The sequence below is a fragment of the Lissotriton vulgaris genome, chromosome 2_1 (assembly GCF_964263255.1).
Source record: "Lissotriton vulgaris chromosome 2_1, aLisVul1.2, whole genome shotgun sequence".
NCBI classification, from domain to species: domain Eukaryota; kingdom Metazoa; phylum Chordata; class Amphibia; order Caudata; family Salamandridae; genus Lissotriton; species Lissotriton vulgaris.
Genome location: NC_141687.1, coordinates 198,069,686 through 198,082,619, shown reverse-complemented (window position 1 = coordinate 198,082,619; position 12,934 = coordinate 198,069,686). Strand labels below are relative to the sequence as shown.

The window sequence follows — 12,934 nt, the reverse complement described above, 5'->3', positions numbered from 1 at the left end:
TAAGCAGGAAAATGCAAGCGCGCCAGAGGCAAGCCCGCCTGCGCCCGTCCGCGCCCCGGATGTGCTCAGCGCCAGCCATGTTGCCAGTTTCGATGGCGTCCAAGGACGCCTGATCTACTGCAAGGAACAACTCATGAGTCTCGGTAAGACAAATTGCGCAGCCATTCACCCCACGGCTCCTGAGAGAACTGCGAAAAAGACCCTTATATGTGGACTGATTAATAGCCGGTCACTTGTTAAGCACCATGCGCAAGCCTCAAGCCTGATTGAAGACTGGACGTGTTGTTCTTGACAGAGACATGGACCACTGCTGAGTCAGTGGTGGAAATAGGGCTCGCTTGTCCAAAAGGATATAAATCCTTCACAAGCCAAGAACCACAGCAGAGGTGGAGGAGTAGGAGTGATTTTCAAGGAGGAGTTGAACTTTACGTCCTTATTGATAGACGAAGTGGAGGCGATAGAACTTATGGGCTTCTCGCTGCTGGCACTCAGAGGTAGCCTACTTACAGGATTGCTATGCTATAGGCCTCCAGGCTGTACCACGCAATACCAAAATCTCCTGGATACTATCACCAATGTAACTCTGACACACACTAGAATGATTATACTAGGAGATTTTAATCTCAGGGAGGATGGGAATCTTAGCAGCCATCTGAGAGATTTGAGATATACTTGCACAAATTTTAATCTTTCACAGCTGGTGGAACAGTCCACTCATCAATGGGGCATATTCTTGACCTACTGTTCTCCAACCAATCTACTACTAAGGTATTAAATATAATACCCCAGAACTGGACTGACCATTATTTAATCCATTTCGTTGTTAGGCTGCCACGCTCAAAGGATGGAGCCCGTCAGCAAAACACCTATTGGAGAGGCAGGGAATGGGCAAAACTAGATAGGATTGGAACCCTTATGTCCGTCCCAGAGGACAACTACTTCATACCCACGGTGGCGGTTGAGGAAAACTATAAAATCTACACCAGCTATATAACCGACATTCTGGATCAGGCAATCCCAATAAAGAAGTTAAAAAATAGGAACAAAATCATGGCTCCCTGGTATAATGAAGATCTGAAACAGTTGCGCATGCTCCGCAAGAAGGCGGAAAGGTAGTGGAGAAAGGGCTATATCGAGGAAGATAAAAAAGATCTGAGATTAGTACAACTGAAATGTAAAGAGCTCATTCTTAAGGCGAAGGCAGACTTTTACGCCACTTCTATTATACAAGCGTCAAATGGGTCAAAAGCTCTCTTTAAAATCATTAAGGATCTTTCCTCCCCTACTTGTCTGAATAATAAGTTAGTAGTATCACAAAAACTATGTAATGAAATTGCCTTTGATTTTCAGGACAAGATTGCCAAAATTGTTGGTACTCTCCATCTCAATAATAATGATGGTCAAGACGATTTAGAACAACTGATGGATGAAGATCCCCCTCAGTCAGCAGTCTTGGATAACTTTCTGACCCTCACTGATGCTGCTTTTTATGGTCTGGCGCACCGTGTGACCTCGGGCTCTCCTCTTGACCCTCTCCCTCATAAAATCTGAAAGTCATTTGGTCGAGAAACCATCCCCTGGTTGAGGCAGATCTGTAACCAATCTCTAGAAGAAGGTATTGTCCCGGAATGCTGGAATCAGGCGGTGGTAACTCCATTGATTAAAAAGCCCTCCCTGAACCCGTCAATTCCGGCAAGCGTCAGGCCCATCTCTCTCCTGCCATATTCGGTCAAAATCCTGGAGAAAGCAGTCAGTAGGAAACTAATGTGCTTTCTTGAGGATAACCACCTGCTTGATAGAGACCAACTTGGGTTTCGCCCAGGCCATGGGACTATGACGGCACTTGTCACCATGTTGGATAATCTGCGCATGCGAGCCGACAACGGGAATGCTATTGTTCTGGTGCTTCTCGATATGTCGGCGTCATTTGACACTGTGAACCATTCATCTTAGTGGAGAGACTTAAGAAGTTAGGAGTGAAGGGACGGGCACTGCAATGGCTTCAGTACTATCTTGAAGAAAGACAGCAGGTAGGGACCCTAGCTCCATTTTCCTCTAGTAAATCTCCAGTAGTACATGGGGTGCCACAGGGCTCTGCGATTAGTCCTATTCTTTTTAACATATATCTGCAGCCCCTGCTCGCATCATCAAGTCCTTTGGAGTTAGCCTAGTCAATTAATCCGACGAAACCCAGCTGGCTTTTTCCATAGAAGGTGAACATGCGACATATCTGGACATATTCCAGCAGTGTATGCATCAGACGGCTGACTGGCTCAGAAGAAATTCCCTACAATTTAACAGCGGGAAGACTGAGGTGGTGTACTGCTCATCTGCCAGGATGCCCAAATCCCTACCATTTAAGTTCAAACTTACTCCTGAGGAGGAACCACCAGTGCCTGTCAGTAAGGTACGCAATCTGGGGGTTATGATTGATGACAACCTTCAGATGGAGTCACAGGCAAACAAGATCGCCAATGTATGCTTCTCCTTAATGCGTATGTTACGAAAAATACTCCTGCTACTACCAAAAGAGTCACGCTCATTGGTGGTAAGAAGCACAGTGATAAGCAGACTGGACTGCTGCAATTCTCTATATTTGGGGGCTCCACAATATATTACTCAGGGATTGCAGAGAGTCCATTCTGCAGCAGCAAAACTAGCACTTAATAGGCAGCGTTGCTCATCTACCACCTTGGCTTAGAGAGATCTACACTGGCTGCCTATTAAGGAAAGGGTCCACTTCAAGTCTCTCTGCCTGGTATTCAGAGCAGTGCATGAGCTCGCTGGGTCCAGCCCCATTGCAGGAAAAGTTTACGTGGTACCAGCCTGAGACAACTTAGCTCCTCCAGTGCTAGTCTACTGATGGTCTCTAGGTTTAAACGTTCCAGGTCAGGAGGGAGAACATTTAATGTGGTTTGTGCCCGCCTTTGGAACGAATTACCTCTGAACCTCAGACAAACTGACTCCCTGATAGAGTTTTGTAGGAATCTAAAAACCTGGCTCTTTCCTAAGGTTTAACCTCTTGTCTCCTATTTGTCCGGCTTGACTTATTCCACTCTGGTAAATTCTCCCTAGTCTGAAGCGCCAGGATACCCGTAGGGTGACTGCATGCGCTATATTAGTATTAAAATTAATCAATCAATCAATCTATTTTACAGACTTCAACAAAAATATTTAGTTAGTGAAAGAGAACCGTGCGTGGGACAGTGCAGTTGTCTTGCAAAAGTTAACTTGTCACCATTTAGCTGCTGAATTCTGTATTCTGATGTTAAACTGGTATTAATGGGGAAAATATTTTGCTCAAACTGTATTCATGTGTTTTAAAATTCACCAAACATTGGCAGGGAGTTCTCTGAAACTAACATGGGGTCTCTTGAAGAGCTGGTTGATGCGGAACTCACACAAGAGGGCCACCAAACCTGGAATGATACTCGCGAAGGCAATAAGGACTGCAAGGGTGCTTTGGATAAAAGCAAACTGTCCCCATCTCTGTACTCGTCACGCAGAGACAGAGCAGAAATTGCAGACTGCGTATCAGGCTTGGTAAAGAACTTCACATATCTTAACACAAAAGAGAGGGAAATATTATTTGCCACATATGCTAAAGATGCCCCATCTAACTTTAGCCCCAGCCAAACAAAATGCAAGGAACCGCGAGGAGGTTACCAGGCGCTCTTCCACAGAATACTGCAAAGCTCAGTTGAGGCACTGAACTGGATGTATGTTGTTACCACGCATACTTTTACCATGCATACCATTAGCACGCAATTTTTACAACGCAGGATACCTTACAACGCATACCTTTACAACGCATTACACTACAACGCAGCTACTATTACAACGCATACCATTACAACGTAAGTATAGGTAAGTATATACTTTTTTTAAAATATGTAATCAATAATTTTTTAATTAATTTAATTATTTAAACTACATTTTATTAAAGAGTTTGTTAATATATATCTAAAAAATACCCCTGTACCCCAAAAATCAAACCTAGCCCTGAACCCTAAAAATACCCCTGTACCCCAAAACCCAAACCCAACCCTGAAACCTAAAAATACCCCTGTACCCCCAAACCCAAACCCAGCCCTGAACCCTAAAAATACCCCTGTACCCCCAAACCCAAACCCAACCCTGAAACCTAAAAATACCCCTATACCCCAAAACCCAAACCCAACCCTGAACCCTAAAAATACCCCTGTACCCCAAAACTCAAACCCAGCCCTGAACCCTAAAAATACCCCTGTACCCCAAAACCCAAACCTAGCCCTGAACCCTAAAAATATCCCTGTACCCCAAAACCCAAACCCAGCCCTGAACCCTAAAAATACCCCTGTACCCCAAAGCCCAAACCCAGCCCTGAACCCTAAAAATACCCCTGTACCCCAAAACCCAAACCCAACCCTGAAACCTAAAAATACCCCTGTACCCCAAAACCCAAACCCAACCGTGAAACCTAAAAATACCCCTGTACCCCAAAACCCAAACCCAACCCTGAAACCTAAAAATACCCCTGTACCCCAAAACCCAAACCCAACCCTGAAACCTAAAAATACCCCTGTACCCTAAAACCCAAACCCAACCCTGAAACCTAAAAATACCCCTGTACCCCAAAACCCAAACCCAGGCCTGAAACCTAAAAATACCCCTATACCCCAAAACCCAAACCCAATACCCCTAATAAATGTTTTTAAAAAAAGACAAACTTACCTATACTTACGTTGTAATGGTATGCGTTGTAATAGTATCTGCGTTGTATTGTAATGCGTTTTAAAGGTATGCGTTGTAAGGTATCCTGCGTTGTAAAAGTTTCGTTGTAACAGTATTTCGTGCTAAAAGATGCGTGGTAACAGTTACATACCCCACTGAACTACCAGGCAAACAGAATGGTCATTCAGATCAGCCTCTTAACCACCTTGGCTAGGTTCACTTCAGGGATAGATGAGAAAATCACCAACCAAAACAATAAGACTGCAAGCACACCCTGGAGGGTGTAACAATTCACTGGTCCTGGACAAACTGGCTACCCTCACCTAAATTTATTTATGAAAACTGTTTCATCGCTGTGTGAAAACAGCGATGCAACAGTTTTCACTGCACCCTCCTTGTGACATGATGGATGCGTCATATTTACTGTATAACACATCCTGTCGCCAGGAATGACAGATACGTTAATATTACTGATGAATCTGTTGGCGCAAAAGTGACGCATGGCTGGGATGTGTCTGAAAACAGACGCAACTCCAGCAATTTGTCCATTCACATGGGGCAAGCCCCATGTGAAGGGGCCTGCATCAGTCTTATGCCTGCTGTGAGGCAAGTGTAAGATATGGATGCAGTAGCGCTCTAGAAGTGGCACAGTGAAGTCTGATAGATCTCACTTCTACGAGGCTTTTTGTTTGGGGTCGGCCCCCTGTATACATTATACCTACCTAAAGCTGGTATAATGTAGCCCAGGGCTTTACAAAGTGACGTATATTCTTAGATGAGTTACTTTGCAAACAGGACGCAACGTGGCGCATTTATCACGCCGCTAGTGCGTCACAAAAGTAACACAATGGTGACATAAAAAGGTTGCAAGGCCTTATAAATAAGGCCCTATGTTTCAGCTCCTTAAAAAGCTAAAGGTCAACCTAACGCAAAGGGCACCAAACAGTATGGGAGTTAAATGTGAATCCAGAATTAAACATCCTATCCACACTGGGGGAACTGGAGCCAAAACAGAGGACTCGGAGATGGACATGGCTGCCATGGAAGAAGCTCAGGCCGAAGCTCCATGCCTGGGATCACCACAGAAGGAACGCGTCAGAGATACCCCCTTTAACCTTGCTAGTCGTTTTGGCAATGAAACTGCTGGCTTGGCAATTGCAGGCAGCATTGCATGGCGGTGGTATCCCAATAGGAGAGACTGCACACATGGTCTTACTATAAGTCAACGGGGCATTAATATATTTAAGGAGCCCATCATACTCAGTTCCTATCAAGCTGGCAGTTCTTGCTGAGTTTGATGGACTCACTGGGGTGAATGTGAACCATACTAAATCAAAGTTGTTCCTCTTGAGGTGCTGGAGGGTAGACCGGTTGGAGGTTTGGCAAGGCTCGAGGTCCTGTAGGAAACGCAAATGGTAAAGTATCTGGGGATTCAGGTAACGTGCGGGGCTAAGGAATTCGAGGCTGCAAATATAGTCAGAGTGATTGATGGCCTAAAGCCAACTATAACATTTTGGAATACACTTCGCCTCTCCCTGATAGAGAAGGTCGCTTTAGTAAAAATGATAGTACTTCCTCGTTGTTTGTATATTTTCCAGGGAACCCTATTTGAAATACACTGGAGGTTCTTTTGGGAACTAGACAGGCTGATCGTGGAGTTGTTGTGGGCCACCGGTAGAAAGAAAGTTAGTCTGAGCACATTGAAGCATACGTGGTGCAAAGGTGGCCTGGAACTGCCCTGCTTGGAACGTTACTGCCGACTGCCCAATTGCAGCATGGAGTCCATTGGTTGGACGATCAAGACAACTGGGAACGGAGACTGATAAAAGGCACCTGCAGAATGGCCACATATTAATGATGAGAGCAAAGGTACTGACAACTTTACCATATGGGTTAGACGACTGGTATGCGGTGCATGAAAACAGGTGGCAAAGGTCGTTTTAAAGAGGGCTCTCTATGCCCCCGATATGGACGGCTGGGCATTATGCCCATTTAAACTTATAGAACAAACTATGGCCCAACAGAAATGGTGGGAGGGTGGCTGCACTACTCTAGACGATCTCTGCCCTGACAGTAGGTTCATTGGCGTATGCCATTGACACATTCCAAATTAACCAGGCCAATTCTTACAATTTGCAAAAATAGCGGCTGCATCGCGTGGGATATGGCCATCATTCCCAGAGGCCCCACCAATATCCAATACACTGGGAATCCTGTTGGTTTCGAGGGACAAGAGGCTGATTTCGCATCTCTATACGGCTCTGAAAATCGACAATCCCCTGACTGAACTCTTGGTCAAACATACATGGCATTCCACCTTAGAGACACCCCTAACGCCAAAAGCATGGGAGGGAATTCATGTAGGAGTAAAAACCACTACCACTAATGCCCGGTTTAAATTGCTGCAGTACACCGTGATACACCAGGTATATTTTTCTCCCAATAGACTACATGCCATAAACCCAGAACGCTCAGTCGAGTGCCCCCAATGCAAATGGCAGATGGCAGATTTCCTGCACGTACTCTGGGGGTGGCCAGGCATAGATGACTACTGGCTGGAAGACACCTAGGGAGGTGGGACCTGCAGTTGGCACACATCCCGGTGCAAAAAAAAGAGGAAACTGAGCAGGACAGTTCTTGTCTAGGGGCTGGCGCTGGCAAAACATAGAATAATAATCGGGTGGTTGTCAGCGAATGCTCCGAAGTTGGCAGATTGGTTAAAAATGTAAATTGATACTTGCATAGCGCACTACTCACCCGCAAGGGTCTCAAGGCACTTGTACAAATACCGCTGTGGAACCAATCCTGGCTATCCCTGTGAGGAAAGGTGGATGCCAGGCGTCCTTAGCGTTGTGGGGGCCGTTGTGAAGATTAAGCAAGCTATTGCCCAGAGTTGCAGAGTGGGACTCCATGATTGGAATAGGCACCGAGGCGAGAATTATCAGGCCAGTGGAATTTTGAGCCCAAGACCCACCGTGGCGGGAATTGAACCCTGGTCCCGGGCTAGTCCTCTGCACATGGTCAGCGACTGGCTGCCGCCCCCTCCCCAACTGCCCACACCAACCCCCGGACACATGAACATGAAACATGGTTATCTTTGGAAGGCGGGGGGTCGCAAGACCCGCCAGCCGTATTTATTAAGATATAAAAATAACAAATTTTTAATTGCATCACCCAGCGAATCCCTACAACCAGGCCCAGACATTATTAGACCAAAGGACGTTCCCTGCCTCCGTCAAGTGCACCCCATCCCCCAGGTAAAATTGCTCGCCCCAGATACACCCATGTGGAATCGTCTGCAACCGGGGGGCTCGAAATAGTTTGTCAACTGTGTGTTGATCCTCTTTACCGAGTGATTCAACGCCCTGACCGAGTCCCCCCCTCGCCACTGCCACCGAGGGATAAGTTGCGACCATACTACTGTGCAACCCGGGCACATCCTGGCCACCCACCCCGCAGTGGAGATGATCTCTTCAATGAGAATGCGCCTCCCCAGTTTGGCCAGATCATTCTCCCCTAGGTGAAGTATCACCACTGACGGGAAGGCGGGCTGCTGAGCTAGGAGTCCCTGGAAGAAGTTCCTAAACTGGCTGAGGCATAGACCCCCTCTCCCGAAGAATGAGATATCAAACCCCTTCAGCGCCGCCCTTTTCTTACGGTCTCCTGAAAGAAAAACATGTTGAGCACGCCTCACATAAGAGTGGCCTACAATCCAAGTCACCATTGTCCTGTGTCCTCCACGGTGCTCCTGCTGTGATGTTGTAAATCGTTGACTCCCGGTAGTTAGTTCCTCCCCCGCGTCACAGGTTTGAGAAACTGCAAGAACCAGAAACATACCAGGCGTGAGAATCATCCTATCACAACATGTCAATTCGTACGTAACGTTTATAGCACTCAAATGACCATCTCCCAATTCTCTTCACCTTCTCAGCCGAGAGGCCCCCTAGCGCTGCTTCAGTTGCAGCCCCTATCCTAAAGGAGTGAGTGCCAAATTCTTTGGGATCCAAACCTGCCTGTCTTACCGCCAGTCCCAGAACCCGCCTAAACTGGTACCTAGTCAATGGTGTCCCATCCGCGTGACACAACAGTGCCCCCCCCCGGCCGTGCCCTCCCGCTGCCTGTGGGCAACCTCCACATGACTAACCGGGCAGCAAGGGTTGACCCAGGCCCGGTGGAGCACTATGGTGTGACCCCGAGATTCCTGGTCAGTCTTTGACCTCTGAATTGTCACCCACATCGTATCCTCTCTGATCCTGACGCTAGCCCGCTGTAGGCCGCCCAAATTATCTACTTTGGACCCTGCCACCAACTCTCCAATTCTCAGGGCCCCATAGAAAGCCAGGGAAAATGCAGCTTTGAACAAAATTATCTCCCATTCAGAGCTACAGACCTCGTGCAATGCCAGCAGTAAGGCCGCCAGCCGCGCCAAATCTATGGGCCTTCTCGTATCCACAGAGTGGCCCTGTAACCGGCGCCATCCCCTCATAGCCTTGCGCACCATAAAGGTATTAGTGGGGTCTCGCATGCCCTTTGTCTGCGCAAAGAAGGATACCGCCGCCCTATGTCTGCTTGCGGCTGCCACTGAGCGCCCATCCCTGTGCATCCATTCTAAATAAGCCGCAAAGCTGTCCTCGTGTGCCCACCTAACCTCCCATTCCTGCCCCAAGAAAGCACGGTTAGACAAAAACGCCCCTTCGTAAGCTGTCTTGGTCCTGGGGCTAAGCTAGCAACCATGAGGTCCTGTAATCTGGGGCACCAATCCGCCAAAGTACTGCCGGGAAGTGCGCTGGCGAGGGGTCTGCTGCAGGAAGATGTTCCCTGAAGACCTGCATTTTAAAGCGAGAAAGGGAGTCAGCCGCATTGTTGAGGATGCCTGGGACATGTTTGGCTCTGAATAGTACATTCCACTTTAGGCACTGCAACACAATCTCTTTTATCAGGCGCAATATGAACAGACAGCGTGCCCCCTGTTGGTTTATGCATTCCACCACTGTCATGTTGTCTGACCAGAACACCACTGATTGGTTACATAGGTGTTCTGGCCAGACCTTCAATGCCACCCAGACTGGGAAAAGTTCTAGGAAGCCAATGTTGGCGGTCAAACCCCATGCTCTCCATTCCTCAGGCCACCGTCGGGCAACCCACTTAGTCCCTAGGATGGCGCCAAAGCCCACGCTACCAGCAGCGTCTGTCCATAAACCCAACTTTGCTGATGTCGCGGGAGGACCGGACCAGACTATCCTGCCATTTAAGTCCTCCAGGAATGCCATCCATATAAGCATGTCCTGGCGAACCTCAGATGACAGCCTAGTGCGGTGATGTTTCTCCCTTAATCCTCTCATAGCCTGGGCAATCGAGCGTGAGAATGGGCGCGCCATTGGGATGACCCGTAGTGCAAAGTTCAGTTGCCCCACCACTTCCTGCAGCTGCTGCAAGGAAACCTTACCTCTACACAGGCATTGACGGAGAGCTGCCCTAAACCTAGACACTTTGTCCTTGGGCAACCTGAAGCATCCCTGTACTGAGTCAATTTCGATACCAAGGAATTCCAGGCAAGTAGCCGGGCCGACCGTCTTCCCCGGCGCCAGCGGAACCCCAAAAGCCCGCATGAGCACGCAAAATTCCTGCAATGCCCAGGCACACTCCTGAGAGTCCGCCGCGGCTAAGAACAGGAAGTCATCCAAGTAATGCATGACCTGTTGGTGGCCCGTCGCCTGTCTCATGACCCATTCTAGAAATGAGCTAAATGTCTCAAAGTAGGCACATGATATGGAACAACCCATGGGCATGCATTTGTCCATGTAAAACTTGCCCTCGAAAGTGAAACCTAGAAGGTGGTGATCCAATGGATGTACTGGGAGGAGACGAAAAGCGGATTCTATGTCAGATTTAGCCATCAATGCCCCTGGTCCCAGAGCACGCAACAAGTCAACAGCCTGATCAAATGAGGCATACTTTACACTACAAATCCCTTCATCTATCGCTTCGTTTAAGGATGCTCCTCTTGGCGCGGACAGGTTGTGGATCAGTCTAAATTTGCCTTTCTCTTTTTTGGGTACTACTCCAAGCGGTGAACACACAAAATTGTGGACAGGCACCTCCTTGAAGGGACCAGCTATCCTACCTAATGATAATTCCTTGGTAATCTTAGCGGACACGACCATTCTGTTTTACTGACAATTGATCCTAAAACCTTGTGAAAAACCTTCCTGGAGTAGGGTGGCCGCTATATGGTCAGGGTACCTATTCAACCATGGGATCATTGCTAACATGTCTATAGGTGTGGGGGGGGCCCAGTCCGGCTGAATTACTCTGGCTTTCCCCTCCCCCTATGACCGTGGTTACCTTGCTTGGACCTGCAAGCTGTCTCGGGGTGGGATTTGTGACCACAGACAGCACATGCGTGCCTAAATCTACAGGTGCCATGGGCCCTTGTGCAGGAGCGCTTATTAAAGTCCCAGCACACCCCTTTTCTCTCTGACCCCCCCCCCTATTTTTCCCTGGAACTTCATTCCCATGGGTAGATCGAAACGGCTGTTGAGGCCTGGCGGAGAACACCCTGACTGCACTGGTGGCCTGGGATGGGGCTGTGTCACCTGAGAACTGCTTGTGCCAGGACATAGAATCTACTTTGCCCCACGCCAATGATGTATCAAATTCCTTGGCCTTCCTGAAATTAACATCATACTCTTTCCACGCATCCCCAGTGTATTGATCACTCCACCCCACAATCCTATTCTGGTAGCAAGCCATGGCTGCCTGCACATTTGGGGGGCGTTCGGCCGTGATGGCCGAAAGGACAGAAAAGGCCCTGATCCAATTCTTCAAAGTCTCCTCTACCCTGAACCTGGAGCACTGTGCCCTCCATTCACTTGGATGCATCCATTCCTTCAGTACCTTGGCCTGCTCCATTTCCCTATTGTCTAGCAACAACGAAAAAATGTATACATATTTCCCCGCCCAGATCATCTCTTTTACCGCCTGGGACACATGTTGACCCAAGTTTTCACTCCTGGATGGCACTAAACCGTCTCCCAAGAGAGGCAGTGACACCTCCTTACCATTTACGGGCACTTGGGCCGGTAGAACACTATCACCATTCGGCTGGGCGGGACTGGCACCTGCAAGGGAAGAAGATGAGGGCACCGCAATACTCTCTGCCGCATTTGCAGCCTTAATCTTCTCAACCAATTTTTTCGCTTCAACCTCATGATCAAATGTGGCAAGACACACGCCCCCCTTTTGCAGCCACGGCAGCAAGGCCGTTATCTGAGACACCAATTCTGGGGGGACTGGGTCAAGATTACCTGCTGGGACCGCAGGCGCCACTGGGGGCATAACCGATGGCAGAGGTGTAGGAGGCAAGGGAGTAGCCGGTGGCAGCAATCCCGTGACTGGGATAGGTACCACGGGTGAGGGGGCAGGCCCCGCAGGAGGGAGCGCCGGCGGAGTGGCAGGGGACGGTGCTGCAGGAGCTGGAACTATAGGCATAGGTGCCAGAGGGGCCGGAACCGCAGGTACAGGTATAATAGGTACCGGAACTACTGGTTCAGGGGCGGGGGCATTGTACCTGGGCTTCTTGGCCTTAGACCTCTTAGGCGGAGTAACAAAATCCCCCCTTGGCAAGGGGGCCGCCCTCTGGCAAATAGGCCTACCAGATGGGCCAGGCGCATCATCAAACCTCTCATTGATGCGGGCCTCTAATTCATCAATTTTCCCCAATCGCTTGTTAATGTGGCTCATTTCACGCATCATGGCCTGCATCATAACCTCCATCCTGGACCCTCCTTTCCCACCCCTTGGCCCTGGCATGTTCTAAACCACCAACCACTGCCTACACTCTTAGTGATACAATTGAGCGTACATGCGTTTTTATTTTTTTATTTAGAGACCTTTATTGAAAGCAAAGCCATTGACATCACCAAGTCTTTACATTTTCACATTGCACTGTATCATACACCACAAAAGACATGCGAGCGATAATCGAGAAGAACCGTACACAGCCTTTTTGCCGGCATCCCGGAGGCCCGGCGGCGTGGTGAAGTGTTGTTATTCTAGTATAACCAAGTGCAATGTCTCTCCATAGGTAGCTTATTAGAGCAGTGTGTCAACTGGCAATCCCCAACTACGATCGCGGCAAAAAGTTCCAGTAATGAAATAAGGTCAATAGAACTACCCCAACTAAGCCCCTACCCCTCCCCCCAGAGTGCGGCTGTGGAAC

General features: G+C 48.5%; 1 pseudogene; it reads right to left on the bottom strand.

Annotated features, from left to right (window-relative positions):
* Positions 1 to 11,020: 11,020 nt before the first annotated feature.
* On the bottom strand, positions 11,021 to 12,489 carry LOC147729829 (uncharacterized; annotated as a pseudogene).
* Positions 12,490 to 12,934: the final 445 nt, after the last annotated feature.